The sequence below is a fragment of the Triticum urartu genome, chromosome 4A (genome assembly GCF_056163025.1).
Source record: "Triticum urartu cultivar PI428250 chromosome 4A, HENAU_Tu73, whole genome shotgun sequence".
Lineage (NCBI taxonomy): Eukaryota > Viridiplantae > Streptophyta > Magnoliopsida > Poales > Poaceae > Triticum > Triticum urartu.
This window is the reverse complement of record NC_141876.1, coordinates 382,603,597-382,628,035: the sequence shown is the minus strand read 5'-3', so window position 1 is coordinate 382,628,035 and position 24,439 is coordinate 382,603,597. Positions and strand designations below refer to the sequence as shown.

General features: G+C 45.5%; 1 pseudogene across 1 annotated transcript; it reads left to right on the top strand.

The window, feature by feature from the left end:
- The first annotated feature begins 4,308 nt into the window (after positions 1-4,308).
- LOC125551707 (large ribosomal subunit protein eL19x-like) lies at positions 4,309-6,443 on the top strand (annotated as a pseudogene). Its single transcript, XR_015601205.1, has 5 exons — positions 4,309-4,523; positions 5,333-5,455; positions 5,654-5,963; positions 6,085-6,143; positions 6,233-6,443. The product of XR_015601205.1 is annotated as a large ribosomal subunit protein eL19x-like (transcript).
- The last annotated feature ends 17,996 nt before the right edge of the window (positions 6,444-24,439 follow it).

Genomic DNA, 24,439 nt, shown 5'->3' with positions numbered 1-24,439 from the left:
TAAACATTAGAGGACAACAACTTTCTCATCTGGCAGGCAAGGTTGCAAGGACCGTTTTGCTAATAGAAGGGGCATCTTCTTCTTCTCCTAGCGACGCAGTGGCCACTACGCCGGAGAAGGTACACATTGTAAAGAAGAGGAGACAAGAGGGAGAAGAGGGTGAAGAGATGGAGCATTTGAACAAGGCGTCCTCCCTCGAGGAGGGCCGCCAAGCCTGATGAGGATTTTGTGCTAGAACTGCCGTGGGATTGGCGACCCTGCGACAGTTAACGAGCTCCATGCTCTTGTGGTGGAAAGTGCGCCGTTGGTCCTTTGTGTTGTGGAGACGCAAATTTCAAAGAGTCGAGTGGAAGGTTTGGCGGTGTCTTTAGGTTTTCATAATAGTTTTGCAGTAGCTAGTAGTGGGAGGAGTGGAGGTCTTTGTATCTTTTGGAAGTCGAATGCTAATCTTGTAATAATTTTTTTTCGCAGTATCACATTGACTCCTGGGTTTCGAGTCCAGGTTCGGATCAATGGCGACTCACTTGTTTCTATGGGGAGGCAAACAGAAGCTTGCGATACAAAACATGGGAGACTATGAAGAGGCTGAGGGGGAGAGTACCCTGCTGTGGCTATGTATTGGCGATTTCAATGAGATACTTTGTCAGGAGGAACAGATGGGGCCCAATACCCGTGACAGTGCACAAATGGCGGGGTTCAGAGATGCGGTGGATGTATGTGGCTTGTCAGATATAGGATATATGGGTCTGGATTGGACTTTTGAGAAGCGAGTGACATGTGGTCAATTCTGCAGGGTCCGGCTAGACCGGGCTTTGCCTTCACCGAGTTGGTCAATATTATTTCCTTTTGCAACTCTGGAACACTTGACAACAGCCAAGAGTGACCACAGTCCGATTCTGCTCAAGACTGACATAGAGGCAGGCTGCCAACTAATGATTGGGAAGAAACCATTCCAATATGAATGTGCTTGGGAGACTGATGATCGGTTCTGAGAGACGATGGACGAAGCGTGGAATGGAAAGGGACCGGCGATGACACTGTCTGACTTGGCCAACAAATTGCAAGATGTTTCAGCCTCTATGTCATGGTGGGGGTAGGAGAACCTTTGGTTCTGTACGTCAGGAGATGAGGGCTTTGCGTCAGCAGCTCGCTAAACTCCGAGCGGAGCCGATGCAGACGGGCCCAGGGCAGGAAGAGAAGAAGGTGATGGATCGCTTGATTGAGTTAGCATACAGGGAGGAAATCATGGCAAAACAACGTTCTCGCATTACTTGGTTGGCTGAAGGTGATAGTAATACAAAAAAAATTTAGCGGAAAGCGAGTGCTCGTCGGGCAAAAAACAGGATCGTGAAACTTGAACGTGATGATGGCACGGTGTGTACTGACCCGAGCGAGCTGGCCGGTCTTGCCACGGAGTTCTATAAAAATCTTTATGCCTCAGAAGGCACTATTGGCATGGAGGAGGTCTTGTCACATATACCTACGCGGGTGGATGGTAATATGAATGCTCGCCTTAATGCAGACTATAGTAGAGATGAGGTTAAAGAGGCCCTTTTTCAAATGTTCCCAACCAAGGCACCTGGCCCAAACGGATTTCCCGCCCACTTCTTTTAGAAGCATTGGGATTTGTGTGGTGATGAGGTTACAAGGATGATCATCCGAGTGTTGGATGGAGCTGATTCCCTGGAGGAGATAAACAACACGTTCATCGTATTAATTCCCAAGATATCTAGTCCAAAAGTTTTAGGACAATTTCGGCCTATAAGCCTATGTAACGTAATCTACAAGATTGCGTCTAAGGTCTTAGCTAACCGGCTGAAGTTAATTCTCCTCGACATCATCTCCGAAGAGCAGTCTGCTTTTGTCACTGGACATCTCATTACAGACAATTTTATCACGGCCTATGAGTGTTTGCACTATATGAAAACCAGGAGGGTGAAGGGTAATAGGTTCTGTGCGCTTAAGCTTGATATGATGAAGGCATATGATCGCCTGGAGTGGCCATATCTGAAAGCGGTTATGATCAAATTGGGTTTCAGCCAAAGATTCACAGAGACCATTCTGAGGTGTGTTACTTTGGTGTCTTTCTCCGTTTTGTTTAATGGGGGTAGTTCAGATGGTTTCAGGCCTTCGCGTGGGCTGCGGCAGGGAGACCCGATCTCGCCATATTTATTCCTGCTTGCAGCAGAGGGACTTTCTTGCCTGTTGAAGTCCCAAAATGGTGTTCAGGGAATTGCAGTGGCACTGGAAGCCCCGCTAGTTAATCACCTCCTTTTTGCTGACGACAGACTACTCTTTTTGAGGCTAATGAGGCGTCTGCTACACGCGTTAATGGGCTCCTTAGAGCTTACTGTGATGCATCCGGTCAGAGAATAAATGTGGACAAATCTTCGATTTTTTTCAGCAAGGGGGTGGCTGACTCATCAAAGGATGCGATCAAGAATATCCTCGAGGTACACAATGAGTCACTGACAGAGAAATATTTGGGTTTGCCTTCGGATGTGGGTAGAGCAAAAGAAGGATCTTTCAAATACTTAAAAGAAAGAATTTGGAAACGGGTTTAAGGTTGGATGGAGAAGTGTCTGTCGGCAGGTGGGAAGGAGGTCCTAATCAAATCTGTAGCCCAAGCCATCCCAGCATATTTGATGGCATGTTTTAAACTACCTCGGGCTTTATGTGAGCACATCAATAGTTTGATCCGCAAATTTTGGTGGGGGAGTAAAAATGGCGAGAGGAGAACATCATGGGTGTCGTGGAGAATGATGTCAAAACCAAAGTTCATGGGTGGCCTGGGTTTCCGAGATATCGAGCTTTTCAACTTGGCTCTTCTTGCCCGTCAAGCATGGAGGTTAATGCAACAACCGGACTCCCTGAGCGCTCGTGTTCTGAAAGCTCGGTACTTTCCAAACACTAATTTGCTCAATGCCATGTTGGGTAATGCCCCTTCCCAGGTCTGGCGGTCTCTTTTGGAGGGTCGGGACATCCTGCCCTTGGGGCTTATCAAGAGAATCGGCACCGGTGCAAGCACACACGTTTGGCATGATAACTGGCTGCCGAGAGACTATAAGTTGAGGCCCTTTTGTGCCCGCTCAATGAACCCGCCGATGTGGATTCCGGACCTTATCAATCCTGTCACTCGATCATGGAATAGGCAAGCCCTAACAGGTCATTTTATTCCTGCTGATGTCGAGGTTATTCTCAATATACCACTCAGCACAAGGCAACAGGAAGATTTCTGGGCATGGCATTATGATAAGCGAGGTATCTTCTCGGTACGCTCAGCTTATAGGATGATTTGTGCTATCAAAACACAAAGAGAAGATTGGCTAGAACATCGGCCAGGCCATTCTAACATTACTGCTGACAAAAACTCTTGGTTAGACATGAAAGGCATATGGCAGTTTCTCCATCTTGCTCTATCTGTGGAGCGGAGGAGGACACATGGCGCCATTCGCTACTAAGTTGCCGCATGGCAAGATGCGTTTGGGCTTTGGAGGACGACGAGCTGGTCGAGCATGTGATCTCAAACCAAAACGAAGATGCGAGGCTTTGGTTGTTCTGGCTTTTTGAGACAACAAATCAACAAGACCTAACACGAATTTTAGTGACCATGTGGGCAGTATGGTGGGCCAGGAGAAAGGCTATGCATGAGAATGAATTTCACAGCCTGCTTTCCACTATGAGCTTTGTAAAGAGATTTTTGAGGAGCTGGACATAGCTAACTCGCACAGACCTAGGGCAAATGAAGCACGAGCGATCCGCCCGAAGGTAAAAGTGTGGTTACCGCCTCCGGGCGAGGCTGCAAAATTCAACTGTGATGGGGCCTGTCAACGTTAGGTGACAAAGGTGCAGCATCAGTTGTTTGCCGTGACAAGTTGGGCAAATTTTTGGGTATTTCAGCGTTGATTTTTCATGACCTCACTGACCCGACAAGTCTAGAGGCACAACATGCAGCGAAGCACTAGCCCTAGCCCAGGATCTGAATCTACAGGATCTTGCCATTGCCTCAGATTGTGCAGAAGTGATTTCAAATATCAAATCTACAGGTTCACCGTCTTATGCTCATATCCTTAGAGAGATTCATACTAGTAGTAATAATTTTTGTTCTGATGATTTTCATTTTGAGAGTAAAACAATAATTTTGAGACCCACTCGCTAGCCAAGGGAGCTGCGTCTCTCGCGGTGAGCCGCCATGTGTGGTTAGGAATTTTGCCAGAGATTGATGGTATTCCGGATGTCGTGAACTTTCAACAAAATCCCTAGTTACCTTAAAAAAAAAAGATACTAAACTATAAAAGCCGCCCAAGCCGCCCCTAGCGCAAACCCTTGCACCCCCAGCGCCTCCACCACAGCCACACACCACAGGTAGGGGAGGGAGGAGAGAAGAGGAAGCCGAGAGGCGGCGGCGGAGATGGTTTCCCTGAAGCTGCAGAAGCGGCTCGCCTCGAGCGTGCTCAAGTGCGGCAAGGGCAAGGTCTGGCTCGACCCCAATGAGGTCAACGAGATCTCCATGGCCAACTCTCGTGAGAACCCCATTCCTTTCCCCTACCTCGTCTTATGTGGGTATATCGTGTCCCAGGTTGCCATGTGGTGCGTGGTACCTTCAGATCTGATGTTTTGGTGCTGATCTATGCGATGTGGCTGTTCGAAAATTATTCCCATGTCAATTCTACGGACAAGTTCTCTTGTTATGGTAGCATGACGAGTTTGGTGGCTTTTGATCCGTGGCTTAGTTGTGGTGATGATGGGTAGCATCGGCTTGGAGCCGTTTGGATTGTCTTCGATTAATTAGGCATCGAACCATGAATGCTTTTGCACTGTGCAACATTAGACCTATATATGAACACCTTTATTAGTTTTCAATATTTTTTTAGAATGGTGAAATCCGTAGTATATGTAGGCTATACATGGTCTTGCCTGTCGTAGTGGAGATCCATACGCTATCGTGTTTGGTTTGCATCGTATTGGGGATTCTTGGTCGCCAGTACTCATGAATAAATGATAATTGTGAATTTAACGTCAAATTTGTTAGAAACAATGTTCATCTGCTCCAAACAGGTAGTACTTTACTAAAAGCATGGTTCACCTTTTCTGTATAGGTTGAACTTTACTCAGACACACCCCTTGTGTAATTCTAACTAAGATGCTTGTTTGGTTGTTATCCTGAAGTGGGTATTATATGAATTTCAGTGTTTATATAATTTGATTCGCCAAACTAATTAAGTACTTTTGATTCTATGGTTGTAAATATGTTCCTTATCCTGAAAAGTGTTGCTAAGCTGTTTTCTGGACGTGAGCAAGACGCATGACAGTTCTGTGATGTTGTATGCAGGCCAGAACATTCGTAAGTTGGTTAAGGATGGGTTCATCATCAGGAATCCCCAAAAGATCCACTCAAGGTCCCGTGCACGCAGAGCCCATGAGGCAAAACAGAAGGGCCGTCATTCTGGATATGGTATATCAGTATAATAAACATCTTTTGTACTGTAGTACTCCCTCCATCCCAAAACAAGTGTCAACTTTACAAAGGTGAGAGACACTTATTTTGGGATTGAAGGAGGATATCATTGCTTATGATCAGTATAATTTACATCATTTGTACTGTAGTATATCATTGCTTATAATCTGCATATTTGTCTTTGTTAGTTTTTAGGTAAGCGCAGGGGTACCAGGGAGGCTAGGCTTCCCACCAAGATTCTGTGGATGAGGAGGATGCGCGTGCTCAGGCGGCTGCTCCGCAAGTACCGTGAAGCAAAGAAGATCGACAAGCACATGTACTTGAAGGTCAAGGGTAACATGTTCAAGAACAAGCTTGTGCTTATGGAAAGCATTCGCAAGTCAAAGGCTGAGAAGGCAAGAGAGAAGACGCTCTCTGACCAGTTTGAGGCTAAGCGAGTAAGCGTGCCAAGAGCAAGGCAAGCCGTGAAAGGAAGATTGCCAGGAGGGAGGAGAGGCTTGCTCAGGTCTGATGTCCAATGGTTCAAATTTTTTGTTTCTTTTTGTCAGTTGCTTGTCCATGGTCTTTCCGTGGCCTGTTGATGAAATTCTTCAGATTGTTTAACATTATGTTATATGTTTAAACAGGGCCCAAGGGACCACTCCGCACCTGCTGCTGCAGCAGCAGCTCCTGCCCAACCTGCAGCGTAAGCATATCTTCTGTTTTGACCTGTTTTTACCAGGGGAAATTTCCTGTTTAGCTCCCCTGATCTTCTGTTTATCCCTGACGTTGCAGGGCACCAAAGAAGGCAAAGTAGTGAAGATCTGACGATTAAGCGTTCTGTTTACTGGGTGAAATCAGTTTGTTCTTAGCTAAGTATGAACTATTTTGTTCAGTCTTTAAGTATCTTTATCCCAGATACCCTGGATACAATGTTTCATGCTACTGGATGTAGTATTAGATGCTTATGCAAAGTTCCTTATGAAATGTTGCTGCTTAATGCTGATCTCTCTTGCCTTGCCTTTATATCCAAGTGGTTTTGGTATGTTAGCTTGGTTTATCTTTTGCCACGAGAACAGAATTTGAGCCGACTGCGATGATCCTCCTCGCCCATATGGATGTGTCCGGTTGCTATCTACTTGATCTACAAACGCTCTTCAAATACTTTATAGAAGGTAGTTCCAAAAAACGTCCTAGACAGAGGGAGTAGATTGCTTGTTATGATTCATTACTCCCATCTTTGCAAAATATATGTTTTAGATCATCAATGTCTAAATAGATGATATATGTTTCTGTTTTATACTGTAAATGCTGATTAGCTTGTATATGTGGTTGATCTTTAAAGTTCAACGAATAGTACTTACCTTTATGGCTGATTTAGAATGCTTGTAGCTTTACGTCGCACTTAATTCAGAAACAGTCCTAATCCTCTGAGGTACCTTATAATAAAGTGACTACATATTTGATTCCTTAAACCAACATTGTAACATCGTTTGGTACTCCATGGTCTACCGGCCATTGCCTGAATCATCTAAACCCTAGCCACCCATTCCCTTTGCTGCTAGTTGAAAGGCTCTGCTGCCGCCCCATTGTTGATCATTGGAGCTTGCCATAAGGCTCACGGCTTCACCATTCCTGAGTGCTACTTCCTTGTCCGTTACCACGGTCCACCATTGCCATGGTGCAACGCTGCGTGATTTGGTGTGCTGAGGCGCGAATTGTGGATCATGCCTTGGTGGAAGCGCGTCGTGGAATTGTTAGAGTAGCTCGAAGCTGCCGAGAACGACGATGAGCCGACGCCATGCATTCGCCTGCTGCCAATGTCCACAAGTCCATCCGCTCTCCGACGGGGTGATCGAGCTCTCCTTGGAGTAGTAATCGAGCTCTCCATTCCAGTTTACAGGTTTTGCATGTGTACCTAGGTCGTTAATTTGACCAACTTAATAAGAGGCATACATTATAAAAAATGTATCATTAGAATATAATTTTTATGTTAAACAATTTATTTTATATAAGTTAAATTGACAACCTAGATACACGTGCAAAATTTATAAACTGAGATGGAGTAGCTCGATGTAGCAGTCGTACTGTTGTTGTAAGCTATGTTTAATTATGCTCATTTTAGTGTTTAATTATGGCATATTTAATGTGCTTCTGGGAAGTGCCGGGATTAAAAGTAAGGGAAGGGCTAAAGATGCGGAAATGTTTTTATGTTGCACTTCCTTCGGTCTTTTTTAGTTTGCATATAAAATTTGTCTAAAGTCAAGTCTCGTAAAGTTTGACCAACTTCATAGAAAAAAATATCAACATTCACAATGTGAAATCAATACCAATTTATACATCAGGACTTAAAGTTTCATATTGTATAACTTTAGTATGATAGATGTTAATATTTTTTTATATAAACAATTCTTATATAAAGAGTAAAAATGACTGGAGGGAGTATCTGGGTCTTGACCGTAGCATATGTTGTTATATTGTCTCTCTTAGGCCAAGTTCTTTTCCCTGCAATATTTGTACCTTGTGATTAGTAACCCCTTGTGAAAGTAGATATTATTTAAGATCATACAATTCAATCGAAGTATGTGTTAGCATTACTATGTCTGGAATTTTTTTTGAGAGGAGGTCAGGAGTATTAGTAAGGGCACTGCTACACGGACACACTTATCGAAAAAGGTTTTTGCCCCGCTTTATAAGTAAAGCAACTGTCGAGCACAAAGTAACAAGGGTCCAACCATACAAATACACGCACACAAAGCCACTGTGGGCAGGTCTGATGAACAAACACACACAGAGAACCCAGGTTCAGCTGTGGGCACAGCTCAACAAGCCTAACACCGGCACAAGACACACACAACAAAACACAACATCAGTGGTGAGGTGTAGGAGATGATGGAGATGATGGCGTCTCTCTCTCGGGGACAGCTAAGCGGTCGCCAAAGCTGTAAGAAACCCGACTGTCGGTGTCAAAACCGGTGGATCTCAGGTAGGGGGTCCCGAACTGTGCGTCTAGGCTGGATGGTAACAGGAGGCAGGGGACACAATGTTTTAACCCACGTTCGGGCCCTCTTGATGGAGGTAAAAACCCTACGTCCTGCTTGATTAATATTGATGATATGGGTAGTACAAGAGTAGATCTACCACGAGATCAGAGAGGCTAAACCCTAGAAGTTAGCCTATGGTATGATTGTATGTTGTAGTTGTTATGTCCTACGGACTAAAACTCTCCGGTTTATATAGACACCGGAAAGGGTTAGGGTTACACAAGGTCGGTTACAAAGGAGGGGATATCCATATCCGTATTGCCTAGCTTGCCTTCCACGCCAAGTAGAGTCTCATCCGGACACGAGACGAAGTCTTCAATCTTGTATCTTCATAGTCTAACAGTCCGGCCAATGAAGATAGTCCGGCTGTCCGGAGACCCCCTAATCCAGGACTCCCACAGTAGCCCCTGAACCAGGCTTCAATGACGATGAGTCCGGCGCGCAGTATTGTTTTCGGCATTGCAAGGTGGGTTCCTCCTCCGAATACACCACAGAAGGATTTGAATACAAGGATAGTGTCTGACCCTGCAAAATAAGTTTCACATACCACCATAGAGAGAATAATATTTTCGCAAATCTAATTTGCTGACTTGTTTTGGCAGCATGACGTTATGTCATGGCCCGGTGATTATTCGAACCGTTTCCTTTAACTAGCCCCGCACACAACGCGAGGCAGTTTTTTAACACGTCTTGTCAAAGCAGAGATCGTGTCCCCTTATTACGGGATTCTCATCAATACGAGCGTGGGTAACCCAACCGCGCCGTCGATTACGGCGCTTGGGGGATAAGCGAGTTTTACCAGGCTAGTGGGGGGCACATAGTTTCGTCTGCCCATACAAAGGGATAAGGATTCACCTTTTCATCCACGCCTTCTTCCTCCTTTGCTCATCCGTTTTCGCACACTCGAGCTCTAGCGCCCAAGTACGCACTTTCCACCTCCACCTTCTCCAACCATGTCCGGAGCGGGAGGCAGGTGGATGGTCTCCTCCGTCACGGAGGGAGACATCAAGAAGCTGAGGAGAGCCGGATACCTGCCCGACGACATCGCGCACCGGCTCCCAGATGAGGGGCAGCTCATCCCCACCCCCGGGCCCCATGAGAGGGTAGTGTTCCTTACCCATTTCCTCCGCGGACTGGGATTCCCTCTCCACCCCTTCATCCGGGTGGCTCATGTTCTACTACGGTCTGGATTTCCACGATCTGGCCCCAAATTTCATCCTCAACATCTCGGCGTTTATCGCCGTGTGCGAGGCCTTCCTCCACATCAAGCCCCACTTCGGCTTATGACTGAAGACCTTCAATGTCAAGCCAAAGGTTGTGGGCGGCCGCCAGGCGGAGTGCGGAGGCGCCATGGTGGGCAAGATGCCCAACGTTACATGGCTCGAGGGCTCCTTTGTGGAAACCATAAAGGGGTGGCAATCGGGGTGGTTCTACATCACCGAGCCGCGTGACCCCGCATGGGCAGCGGCCCCCGAGTTCCGATCTGGCATCCCCATGTGGCTCACCTCCTTGAAAGAGAAGGGCTTGTCCTGGGGTAGTTCGGGAGAGCTGACCGGACTCCAAACATGTATTCAAAACATGGTGAACAAGAAGCTCAAACTTGTCAACGTAGTCCAGGTCATGCTCCACCGCCGGATCCTCCCATGCCAACAACGGGACTTCAACTTGTGGGAGTTCGACCCGGCGCAGCACCGAACTCTGAACAGGCTCTTCGACACAACTCACGAAGATGCATGGAGGGTGCTGTTCAAAAGCGCCGAGGTCCCTCCTCCCATTACTGAGGATCGCGGATTCAGCGCGAAGCGCCAAGCCAGTGCGGTAAGCTGCTTTACCTTTCACAGGATACTTATCTTTTATAGATTGACTCCATGCGGGATCTAAACTCCCGTACCTTTGATAGGACTGGCAGGAGACGGCCGGACAGATCGACTGTCCGACTCCTTTGCCCGAAGGCCCAGCGGACGCTCTTCTGGCGAAGATGCCGACTCTGGCTCCTTATACGGTGCCGGAGAAGACCAAGAAGGCCAAGGGAACCTAAAAGAGTTCCCGACGCCAGGCGTCGTCGGACTCACCGTCCGATGACTCTACGGCACTCCTCCCCCGAAGACGAGGAAGAAGAAGAAGATGCTCCCCCTCCAGCTGGGGGAGATAAGAAAAGGAAGGCCGCCCCAACTAGGGGGCCGAAGGGTCCAAGAAGGGAAGGACTCTCCTTCCGGACAGTTCCACCGCCGCCGACGAAGGCGAAGACGAGTGGTTGCCCAGCGCCAAGCCCCTGGGGAGATTGTAAGTATTCGGATACCAGAGTAACTCATAGCATTCCTTTGTCGCACTGCTTTCCCTAACGCCGAACATAATTATGCAGGCCGCCACGAGCCAGTATCGATGTATCATCGGACGGCTCCCTAGGCTCGTCGGACATGGATAGCGATCCAGTCCCGACCGCCACCTCCCCTCATCCTGCTAACGACGCCGATGTGCTGTCTCAAGAGGCACCGGGTCGAGGGGAGATAGTCCCGGAGGCGCCTCAAGGCGACCTTCCGGACTCCGGGAGCTGAGGGGACGGGGCCCCTGAGAGCTCCGAGTTCGGCCCTCAGCCGAACACCGCGTCGGAACCTCTAGTGGTTCCGGGTTCGGGCAGGCGGCCTCCTTCTAAGAGGGGCAAGACGCCTGTGCCGCTGACCTCTGTCCATCCAGAGGTGCCGGACAATCTGTTGGAAGCGCTGTGAAGCGCTTCCATCGACGAGGAGCACCGCACTATCATGAGTGCGGTGATCCAGAAGGTTCAGTCCGCCAAGAGCGGATTGACTGAAGCCTGTGCCAGCCTTCTAACAGGCTTTGAGGTAAGTGTTTTAAAATATAGGAAAAATATTACCGCATAGACAATAGCCCCTGATGCTTTGTTCGGTGTTCACAAAGAAAAGCCGAACAGAGGATCAAATAATATCGCAGGAGTCTAATATAAGTATGTCAATATGCGTATGCAGGCCTCGCTGCTGGCGTCCGCCGCACTGACTGCGGAGGTCGCCGTACTGAAGCAGGACCTCGAGGGGTCCAAGAAAGAGCTCGGTCTTGCCAAGAGACAGCTCGAGGAGAACAAGGGTAAGTAATACTCTGTCTATAGATATGTATAAAAAGAATGCGATTGCAAAATGACAAGATTATCATGAATTTGCCAGGGGCCGCGACCGAAGTGGCGACCCTAAAGCAAGCGATGTCCGAGGCCGAAGATAAAGCGGCCAAGGAGCGCACCGAGCGAGAGAAGCACGAGGCTCGGGTGGGCGAGGTGCAGCAAGAGCTCCAGGCTCTCGTGGCGAAGCACGAGGCGTTGGAGCTTGACTCAAAGACGCGGGAGTCTAAGCTTGCCGCGGCCCTCGAGAGCGCAAAAAGTGCCAAGGCCGAAGCCCAAAAGGCCCTCCAGGAGATCGACGCAATGAAGAAGATAGCGGCGGGTAAGGCTTTCTATATGCAAAGCAAGCATGTAAAAGTAAATTACCGATTACTTACCCGAATTCGGAGCTCTCCAGGAGCATTCGCAGATTTGCCCCGCAGCGTGTTCCGATGCTGCACAATTTTACCAGGCCGAGGATGGAAACTCAACGGAGAAGCTGTTCTGGTCTCAGTATACTGAGGCCGAACACCCGGTGCCAATGAGCGACCAGCTGAAGCAGATGGTCGAGCTACATAAGGCGGCCGATCAGTCCATGAAGGGCTTTATAGTCCGGCTGTGGCCTGGCGACGCCCTTCCGAACAGCTTCTTCGGCCTGGTGAGGCGGCTTGTGGATGCCTGCCCGCAGCTGGAGGTCGTCAAACGATCTATCTGCATTGAAGGTGCACGCCAGGCTTTCGCCCGTGTGAAATTGCAGTGGGTCAAGCTAGACGCCGTGAAGCTGATCAAGGAGGGGCCGCCGGAGGGCAAGGAGCACCGCCACCCCGAGATGTACTACGAGGGTGTTCTGCCGGGTGCCCGTCTCATAGCGGACGAGTGTTCAAAAGATGTAATATTTGAGTGAGACTTGCTCGTTTTATCCTGTATTTATGAAAACTTGTTTCATATGCACTATGCAACACTTGTGTGAATTTAAAATATTACCTTCTGTTTGGCCATTTATCAATCTGAGAGATGGCTAGTCCTCGGCTTCTGCCCCCATGCCACGAGTGCTGGGGTGTTCGGCATAAACCTGAGCACTCTTATTCCCATATTTGGGTCCTTCGAGGGAGGTGCTCAGCACATCGAACAAGGCAACCGGACTAATAATGCTTTATCACTCTCACTTAGCCATAGAATTTTATAATTTTAAATTTCGGCGAAGCCCCTGGTATTCGGAAGGCCGAAGTCAGGGCGCGATACACGCCTTTAAGCCGGACAGGGCCGACCCCTCTCCCTAAGCGGCATAAGTCTTTAGGGACTCGAAAACCTTGCCGAACAGCGACCAGTCTCTCGCCTTATCATGATAGTCAGTTTTAGCTTTCTCTACTGAGGTGCTAAGCCCGGCAGAACCGGGGCACAATCGCAGTAGTTCTCCTAGCGCTACCTTAGCCGATGGAGCGGAACGTAAGGTACCAAAACATAGGAGCCGGGCAAACCCAACATTTGACCAAAGACATGATTCGGAGCTGATGCATATAATGCTATAAGTTCGGGGTGCCGCACTTGTGAAAGTGTTCGGACTTTTCACACCATGTTGTGGGGTACGTAAGCCCCTGGTGTATTTGTCGTACCAAAGTGTACGGTTGCAAGGCGTCGTTAATGAACACACATATATATAACAAGAATGCAATAATAGTCATGATGTTATGCATTGTTTATTCAAAAAGGTGCGTTAAAGCAGAATGATACATATAGTGCGATAAGCAAAGAGTGGGACTATGTCCCTTCCAAGGGCAAGCTGAGGAATAGTATTAAATCAAATATTTCGCTCGGTATTGTAATCCACCTGGGAATTCCATGGTGTGACGTAGCTTTCTGCCTCCTTGGTTGCTGCATCATGTGTTCGGCAATAGTGCTGCCGGACAAGGTTTCCAGAGATTAAGTGTGATGCCCCGAGACCGATGTGCTAGGTGTCTTCCAGTTATTCGCCGGCGTTGCCATGTCATTTGCTTGCGTGTTGCATTTCATCATGTCATCATGTGCATTGCATCATCATGTTTTCAAAACTTGCATCCGTCCCGGTCTCCTCATTCCGCCCGTTGTCCGTTCTGAGTCCGGACACATTTGCACGCGCCGGCGGCATGTCCGAAATAATATTTTATAAGTGGCCGGAAAATGTTCTCTGAATGGGTTGAAAGTTGGCGTGCGGTGTTGTTATGTTGTTAGTAGGTCGCCTGCCAAGTTTTCATCGCATTCAGAGTCTGTTTGATAGCCCAACCGATAAACTATAGCGGCATTATAGCCGGTCTAACGTCGGACGTTTTCGGTCTCCGGAAGCAGTCGCCGGGTCTCTCTCTTCTCTTCTCTCAGCCCAAGGCTTTCCGCATAACCCACTACCACTCACCGCCAGGACCAGCTTAAACTCTCTCTTCAGCCCGCGGCCCTCCTCGCGCGCGCTTTCGAAAGTTGTCCCGGACCTGACCCGGGCAGTCGTCACCAACGGGTCCGGATCATCCCCAGACATCTACAAAACGTCACTGTTTTCTTATTTGGACTCCCTAACCTATTTTTTCCTGACTGTCCGATTTTGATCGGAGGGACGAGATAGCCCTAATCTAACCCACACCCACCGACTATAAATAGCAGTGCAATCATCAAACGGATCCCTAATTTCTAGGGATCCTCCTAGCCGCCGCCGCTCCTCCTGTCTCTCTCCTTGAGATCCTCCCAGATCCCCTCCTCACCAACCCACGCTGAGCCAACCACGCCGCCTTCACGAGCCTTCCCCTCGATCCACCCATCCACCTCGAGTAACCAGCGCCCCGCTGCCTTCTCTCCCCTGTTCGATCCGGAGGAGAGGAGCTCCTCCATGTCCCACCTAGCGCGAGGGTCGCCGGCCACCCAAGCAGCAGCAGCAGATGAGCACTGCCGGCCCTCCTCTTCCTCCCGTTTTCTCCTTTTCCTCATGTGTCTCTCCCTGTCTCTCAACTCCCCTCCTCTGCTTCTTATCACAGGAACCAAACGCAGCAGTCGAACGACATGGCCGCCCCTCGCCAACTCACTTTGCTTCGGGACCCCGACGTCTCTGCGACCAAGTTCGCCGGAGATGAGTGCCCCGACATCCCCGCTCCTTTCCCCTCCTGCTTCTCTACCTTTCTTTCTCACGATCTCCCTCTCCCTCTCTCTGTCTCCTTCACAGGAGGCCAACGCCGACGCCGACGCCATGTTCGCCGCCGCCCCATGCTACGTCTCTGCACCCCTGGAACAGAACGAAGTCGATGAGGTCCGGTGCCTCCCACTCGGACCCGTACCTCCCCCATGGCCGTGAGCCCGCACCGGCCATCTTCCTCGCTGGCGACGACGAACAAGACAAGCACGACCCCTGTTTCGATCAAACTGGCCACAACAACGGGGCGTTGACCGCGCCTTCCTCACCCGCGTGGACCTTGCCCCTTGCCCGGATCCACCGCCTGCAGGCCTCATCTCGGCCGGGTCCGCTGCTGCCGCTATTTTCCCTGCCGAACGAACAAGCACCACCCCAGCGCCAAGTCCACTTCGATCCCCTACGCGTTGACCACGCCCCTGCATCGTCCCCGCGCCTGGGCCACGAGGGCACCGAGGCCCGGCAACGTCTTCTTGTCACCAGATCCGGCCCAGCCGCTTCTCCACTTTCGGCCCATGGCCCGATGTGAGCATAGCCCAGCCCCTCCGCTATTTTGTGCATGTGCGTCTGATAGTTATGTTGCGCCTATTGCCTTACTGGGCCTCTCCTTAGATTCAGCCCAGTATAGTTTTTTTCCTGTTCTGTGAATTTGTCTATTTATCCAGTGAGCTGCAGTTTTACAGAAAGGTCCCTCATGTTGATGCATATAATAACTCCACAACCGTGCATCGGAATTAAACAAACTTAATATGTAAAGTGCTTAGAATTTTGTGTAGTTTAATAATTTTCCACTTTCACGCATGTTCAAAATGTTTAAAATGCTGTTTGTTTATGCTAAAATGATTTATTTCATAACTTAATAACCGTAGCTCCAAATTTAATAAACTTTATATGTAAATGGGGTAGAATTTTGCCTAGTTTAACATGGTGGCCTTATTTTGCATGCTTAACAACTCTAAAATTATGTTTAGGGCAGAACAGTACCAAACCTAATATATGCATATGAGGAGTTTCCGGAATTGTTGTTCGTTGTTTCCGGCCTCATTTAAACTTGACTAGATGGATAGTTTTCTTTTGCTTCACCCTCTTGCCATGCTAACAACATTTAATCTTGATGGGTACATAAACGAGAGAGAACTAAATAAGTCATGTGGTGTTTTCTTCAATATGTAACTCTGTTGCATAATGAGTTCCACTTAATTTGTAGTATTGTTTGTGCACTTTGCCATGCCATGCTTCATTAAACCGGACTTGCATCATACTCGATTGTGCATCATGCCATGTTGATGTGTTGGTTGTTTACTATGTCGTTTGCTTCTTTCTGGTGTTGCTTCTTCGGGTTGGTTCCGATAACGTTGTGTGTGTGAGGATCCGTTCGACTACGTCCGTTTATCTTTTTCATGGACTCGTTCTTCTTCCTTGCGAGATTTCAGGCAAGATGACCATACCGTCGAAATCACTTCTATCTTTGCTTGCTAGATGCTCGCTCTTTTGCTATGCCTATGCTGCGATACTGATACGTCTTCGTCGTATCTACTTTTCCAAACACTTTTACCCTTGTTTTGGACTCTAACTTGTATGATTTGAATGGAACTAACCCGGACTGACGCTGTTTTCAGCAGAATTGCCATGGTGTTGTTTTATGTGCAGAAAACAAAAGTTCTCGGAATGACCTGAAACTTCACGGAATATCTTAGAATAAATAATAAAAAATCCTCGCCAAAGATGAAGACCAGGGGGCCCACACCCTGTCCACAAGGGTGGGGGGCGCGTCCCTCCCCCCTGGGCGTGCCCCCCTACCTCGTGGGCCCCCTGTCCGACGCCAACTCCATCTCCATATATTGGCTTTCGAGGAGAAAAAAATCAGAGAGAAAGTTTCATCGCGTTTTACGATACGGAGCCGCCGCCAAGCCCTAATCTCTTTCGGGAGGGCTGATCTGGAGTCCGTTCGGGGCTCCGGAGAGGGGGATTCGTCGCCGTTGTCATCATCAACCATCCTCCATCACCAATTTCATGATGCTCACCGCCGTGCATGAGTAATTGCATCGTAGGCTTGCTGGACGGTGATGGGTTGGATGAGATTTATCATGTAATCGAGTTAGTTTTGTTAGGGTTTGATCCCTAGTATCCACTATGTTCTGAGATTGATGTTGCTATGACTTTGCTATGCTTAATGCTTGTCACTAGGGCCCGAGTGCCATGATTTCAGATCTGAACCTATTATGTTTTCATGAATATATGTGAGTTCTAGATCCTATCTTGCAAGTTTATAGTCACCTACTATGTGTTATGATCCGGCAACCCCGAAGTGACAATAATCGGGACCACTCCTGGTGATGACCATAGTTTGAGGAGTTCATGTATTCACTATGTGTTAATGCTTTGTTCCGGTTCTCTATTAAAAGGAGGCCTTAATATCCTTAGTTTCCAATAGGACCCCGCTGTCACGGGAGGGTAGGACAAACGATGTCATGCAAGTTCTTTTCCATAAGCACGTATGACTATTTACGGAATACATGCCTACATTATATTGATGAACTGGAGCTAGTTCTGTGTCACCCTATGTTATGAATGTTACATGATGAACCACATCCGGCATAATTATCCATCATTGATCCGGTGCCTACGAGTTTTCCATATACTAGTTTACGCTTATTTACTTTTCCGTTGCTACTGTTACAATCACTACAAAAATACCAAAAACATTACTTTTGCTGTCTTTACTTTGTTACCGTTATCACCACTATCATATTACTTTGCTACTAAACACTTTGCTGCAGATACTAAGTTTCCAGGTGTGGTTGAATTGACAACTCAGCTGCTAATACTTGAGAATATTCTTTGGCTCCCCTTGTGTCGAATCAACAAATTTGGGTTGAATACCCTACCCTCGAAAACTGTTGCGATCCCCTATACTTGTGGATTATCAAGACCTTTTTCTGGCGCCGTTGCCGGGGAGCATAGCTCTATTCTTTGAGTCACTTGGGATTTATATCTGCTGGACACTATGAAGAACTTGAAAGACGCTAAGACAAAAATTTATCCCTCAACTACGAGGGGAGGTAAGGAACTGCCATCTAGCTCTGCACTTGATTCACCTTCTGTTATGAGTAATCTAGCGACACCTAAACCTACTACTGCTATGAATTCGGATATGTCGCATGTTATTGATGATGCCACTTCTGCTATGCATGATACTTATGATGAAACTACTTCTATACTTGATACTATTGTGCTACTTGGTGAATTTCTAGATGAGCAAATTTCTAAGTCTAGAGAAAGAGAAATTAGTGAACCTGAACACGATGATGTTAGTGATGATGAACCTATGCATGTTATTCCTGAGGGTTATCTTTTTAATAATGAATCTTATGAAGCTATTCTTGCTTGTCCGGATAAACCTGAACGTAAGAGGTTACTAATTAAGTGGAGTAAGGAATCTTTTAGAGGTAGGATGAGACCCGACCCTGCTTTTGCTACTTCACCTATCTGTGTTCCTGATCAGGATTATTATGATATTACTGTTGATCCAGATATAATTACTTTGGTTGAATCTGATCCTTTTTATGGCTATGAATCTGAAACTGTTGTGGCACATCTTCGTAAGTTAGATGAAATAGCTGCCCTGTTTACTAATAATCTGAGATCGCGCCACTTTTATATACTCAAAATATTTCCGTTCTCATTAAAGGGTGATGCTAAGAAATGGTTTAATTCTCTTGATCCTGCATGTGTGCAAAGTCCCCGGGATATGATTTATTACTCTTCTGCTAAATATTTCCCTCCTCATAAGAAACAAGCTGCTTTGAGGGAAATATACAATTTTGTGCAAATTGAAGAAGAGAGTCTCCCACAAGCTTGGGGGAGGCTTCTCAAGTTACTTAATGCTTTGCCTGATCATCCTCTTAAGAAACCTGAAATATTTGATATCTTTTATAATGGACTAACTGATGCTTCCAGAGATTACCTAGATAGTTGTGCTGGTTCTCTTTTCAGGAAAAGAACATCGGATGACGCTGAAATTTTATTGAATAATATGTTGGCAAATGAAAATAATTGGGCACCTCCTGAGCCACCTCCCGAGCCAACTCCTGAGCCAGCTCCTGAGCCAATTACTGAGCCTATTCCTAAACCAACTCCGAAGAAGAGAGGAGTTCTATTTCTCAGTCCCAAAGATATGCAAGAGGCAAAGAAATCTATGAAAGAAAAAGGTATTAAAGCTGAAGATGTTAAGAATTTACCTCCTATTGAAGAAATACATGGTCTTAATTTACCGCCTGTTGAAGAAGTATATGATCTCAATTACTTATTTACTGAAGAACCTCCCGATATCCCGACACAGGTAGTAAAGGTAAATTCTCTCTATAGATATGATAAAGTTGAAGTCCCTCCTACTAAAATTGCTAGCCAGTGCTTGGATGAGTTTGATGACTTTATGTTTAAGCAAGATGACTTTAATGCTTATTTTTGTAGACAATTAAAGCAGAATACCTTTATGATTAAACGCTTGAGTGATTATATGGATAATATTAGAGGTGAACTTAAACTTATTAGCAAACATGCTTCTATGGTTACCACTCAAGTAGAACAAGTACTTAAAGCTCAGAAAGAAATGCTTGATGAAATGAATAGTAAGAAAAATGATTATGCTGTTAGAATGGCTACTAGAACTGGTAGAATGACTCAGGAACCTTTGTATCCTGAAGGCCACCCTAAGAGAATCGAGCAAGATTCTCAAAGAAATAATATTGATGCATCTAGTTCTTCTAAAAGGAAGAAAAAGAAAAATGATAGAACTGTGCAAACTTCTAGTGAACCTATTGCTGAACCACCTGATAATCCAAATGATATATCTATGTCTGATGCTGAAACACAATCTGGTAATGAACATGAACCTAGTGAAAATGTTAATGATGATGTTCATGATGATGCTCAACCTAGTAATGATAATGATGTAGAAGTTGAACCTGCTGTTGATCTTGATAACCCACAATCAAAGAATCAACGTTATGATAAAAGAGACTTCATTGCTAGGAAACATGGTAAAGAAAGAGAACCAGAAACCCATGCCTTTTCCTCCAAAACCATCCAAGAAAAAAGATGATGAGGATTTTGAGCGCTTTGCTGAAATGATTAGACCTATCTTTTTGCGTATGCGATTGACTGATGTGCTCAAAACAAATCCTTACGCTAAGTATATGAAGGATATCATTACTAATAAAAGAAAGATCCCGGAGGCTGAAATTTCCACCATGCTTGCTAATTACACTTTTAAGGGTGGAATACCAAAGAAACTTGGAGATCCAGGAGTACCTACTATACCATGCTCCATTAAAAGAAATTATGTTAAAACTGCTTTATGTGATCTTGGAGCCGGTGTTAGTGTTATGCCTCTCTATTTATATCGTAGACTTGACTTGAATAAGTTGACACCTACTGAAATATTTTTGCAAATGGCTGATAAATCAACTGCTATACATGTCGGTATTTGTGAGGATGTGCCTGTTGTGGTTGCAAACGTTACTATTTTAACGGACTTTGTTATTCTTGATATTCCCGAGGATGATAGTATATCTATTATTCTTGGAAGACCTTTCCTTAATACTGCAGGGGCTGTTATTGATTGCAACAAAGGCAATGTCACTTTTCATGTTAATGGTAATGAGCATACGGTGCACTTTCCGAGGAAACAACCTCAAGTTTATAGTGTCAACTCTATTGGAAAAGTTCCATCGATTATATTTGGAGGTTTTGAATTTCCTCTTCCTACTGTCAAAAAGAAATATGATATACTTATTGTTGGGGATGTCCATATCCCCGTTGAGGTAACATAGTGTTATTCGAAATTTCTCCGGTTCCATGATTATCGGAATGAGTTTGTTAACAAGACTTGATCAACCTTGTTAGTAGATTCTTTTTTATGAGCATGAGATGGATGAAACTAGAAGCACAACCTTCTGTACCCTCTTTATATTTTCTGTTCTTTAGTAGAAATAAAGTAAAATAGTATTTTTCTGTCTGTTTCCTGACTTATCCGTGCAATATAAAAATATCCCGAAAATAAAAGTCCTCGGAATGCCATGCCAATTTAATATGATTTTTTCGGGAATATTTAAGGATTTTTAGTGCAAAAATTACCGCGGGGGGAGCTGCCACCTGGTCACGAGGGTGGAGGACACGCCCTACCCCCCTGGGCGCGCCCCCCTGCCTCGTGGGCCCACGGTGGCCCTCCTCCACTTATTCCTACACCCATCTTCTTCCTCTGTCTCGCACAAACCCGAAAAACCAACTCAAGCTCGTGTTCCAGCAACTTTTGCTGCGATTTTTGATCTCCTTGCTCAAAGCACCTCTCGCAAAACTGCTTGGGGAGATTATTCCTTGGTATGTGACTCCTCCATTGGTCCAATTAGTTTTTGTTCTAGTGCTTTATTCATTGCAAATTTGTGTTGCATAGGTTACCATGTTCTTGAGCTTGCATGTCAAATATATATGGTTCCAAGTAGTTCTAATGCTTGATATATGCTCTAGGCACTTGTATGAGTAGTTGCTATCAATCTTATTGAAGTTGGTTCACTTTGTTTGAAGTTACTAAAAATTTCAGGTTGTTTCAGAAATAATGAAGAGACTTTTGAGGGGCTCGTCGAGCCGAAGTTCTAAGGAGAAACAAAAGGAAGAAGAACAGAAGCCCAAATTTAATCTGCCTCGTATCGCGGAGGTCCGGCCGTGTGAATGGCCTTCCGATGACTTCTTGAGAAGTGCCAGGATTTATGAAGATTTCTATCTATTGATTGAGAATGCCGGCCTCACCAACTTCCTCCGCGACCAACGTCATCAATATCTCTTACTCACAAATACTTTTGTGCAGAACTTCTACTTTTTCCCTAAGAAATCACCTCCGACAGTAGAGTTCCATTTATATGATGTTGCTAGGGAGATGACATTAGGTGCATTTTGCGAGGTTTGCAAAATACCTTTCGAGGGTTCTTTAGATGAACCACACCGTAATGAAGTGGAAGCTTATATTGACACTATCACTGTGGGAGAAACCAGGAAGGTTTCTGATGCAAGAATTACTAGCATACATTTCCCTGTTTTACGCTACTTTGCCTTATTTGCTAGTCGTTGCTTGATTGGTCGCGGGAACTGTGGGAACCTTAGTATTCCCGATATTATTATTTTGCTCCATGGTTTATACCGCAATAACTTTGTTAGTATGGGTGGAATTGTTGCTAGACGGTTGAGTATGAACCGTACTAAGGGCCCCATCTTTGGAGGTATTTATGCTTCACGCCTAGCTGAACATTTTGAAATACCTATTAGGCATGAGGAGAAAGAAGAAACAACGCTGCCCCGTGCTTACTTAGATTATAAGAGTATGATAGCGCATGATTTTCTTGTTAAGAATCGCGAAAGGGCGCTTAAATATAAATTGTACTTTGATAAACATCACCCTGAGACTATTACTTTGCCTGCTCCCTCTTTGTTTAACTTGTCTGCAGGTACTTACATTGTTCCGTGGGCGGCTGTTCAAGCCTATCGGAATCCTGCACCAGCCTCGGAACCGGAGCCTCCACGAATGTCTGTTTATTCTTGGGATCCTGAGGCGGTTGCCAGTCAGTGGCAGTCAGAGTCCTCTTCAGCACATTATGATCCCAACTATTCTTCATCGCAGTACGACCCCAGCTTCATCTACGGATATCAGCCAGGTTATCCCTGGCAATAGACCAACTTAGGCCAAAAGCCTAAGCTTGGGGGAGTATGTATTTCCCACCGACATTACATTCATGTTCACACACACTCATTGCTAGATGTCGGTGCTCATACTCTTTCATTGTAATATCCATGTTAGTTTAAATTTATTTTTCTAGCTTCCTTCTTGTGTGTTTGATAAACCTTAAGAAAAAAACAAAAAAATTTAGTTAGTCTACTTTCCATGCTTGTAGTAGAATTAAAAAGAAAACCCAAAAATATTTCCCGTCCTTCTTTTGCTTGTTGGGAGCTTTCCCGTGTAAATAGTTTTTATTTTTCTTTTCCTTTCTTTGGGGGTCGAGAAGACTATATTGAAAATGCTTAGTGGCTCTTATATGCAAGATTGTTTATTTAACTTAGAGCCCATATTACTTGTCTTCTCTCTTGAGTTGAATGCTTGCAGATTCCAGTTTAGTCCAATGCACGTGCACTCTTATTATTATACACACCGTTCGGTCGTGCAAGTGAAAGGCAATAATGATGATATATGATGGACTCATTGGGATGAGAAAAGCTGGTATGAACTCGACCTCTCTTGTTTTTGTAAATATGATGATTCATCGTTCCTGATTCAGCTATTATGAAGTAAACATATTTGCAATGACATTTAGAGATTATAGTTGCTTGTGCCATGCTTGATTAGCTATGAGTTATAATGGTTAACCTTGCGTGCCAACATGCTATTGAGATGATTATGATGTGGTATGATAGGATGGTATCCTCCTTTAAATGAATTGAGTGACTCGACTTGGCACATGTTCACGCATGTAGTTGAATCAAATCAACATAGCCTTCATGATATTTATGTTCATGGTGGATTATATCCTACTCATGCTTATATTCGGTGTGAATTAATTTTAATGCATGTTTACGACTGTTGTCGCTCTCTCAGTCGGTCGCTTCCCAGTCTTTTGCTAGCCTTCACCTGTACTAAGCGGGAATACTTCTTGTGCATCCAAACTCCTTAAACCCCAAAGTTGTTCCATATGAGTCCACTATACCTTCCTATATGCGGTATCTACCTGCCGTTCCAAGTAAATTTGTATGTGCCAAACTCCAAACCTTCCAATGAAATTCTGTTTTGTATGCTCGAGCAGCTCATGTGCAACTATGGCTGCCTATATCTTCCATGCTAGGTGGGTTATTCTCAAGAGGAGTGGACTCCGCTCCTCATTCACGAGAAAGGGACGGTAACCGGGATGCCCAGTCCCATGATCCAAAAAGATCAAAGCAAATCAAAATAATTAAACAAAACTCCCCCTGGGACCCGTTGAATGTTGGAGGCACTCATTGTTTCAAGCAAGCCATGGATTGATGCTTGTGGAGGAGGGGGAGTATAAACCTTTACCATTCTGTTTGGGAACTGCATATAATGCATGTAGTATGGAAGATACAGCCATCTCATAGTTGTTACATTGACAGTGAAAGTATGCCGCTCAAAATATTATTTATCTCTATTTCAAAAATCGAGCTCTGGCACCTCTACAAATCCCTGCTTCCCTCTGCGAAGGGCCTATCTATTTACTTTTATGTTGAGTCATCACCCTTCTTATTAAAAAGCACCCGCTGGAGAGCACACTGTCGTTTGCATTCATTATGATTGGTTTATATTGGGTATGACTTGACTGGATCTCTTTTACCATGAATTACAATGTTTAGTCAGTCCTTGATCTTTAAAGGTGCTCTGCATTTATGTTTTGCGGTCTCAGAAAGGGTTAGCGAGATACCATTTTGTTATATCATGTTATGATTATTTTGAGAAAGTGTTGTCATCCGAGTTTTATTATTATGGCTCGCTAGCTGATTATGCTATTGATATGAGTAATTGTGAGACCTACGTGTTATTGTGAGTATGGTTAGTTCATAATAATTGCTAAAACTTAAATGCTGGCTTTTCATGTTTACAACAACAAGAGCAAACAGAGTTTGTAAAAGTTTTTCTTTTTCTCTTTCAGTTT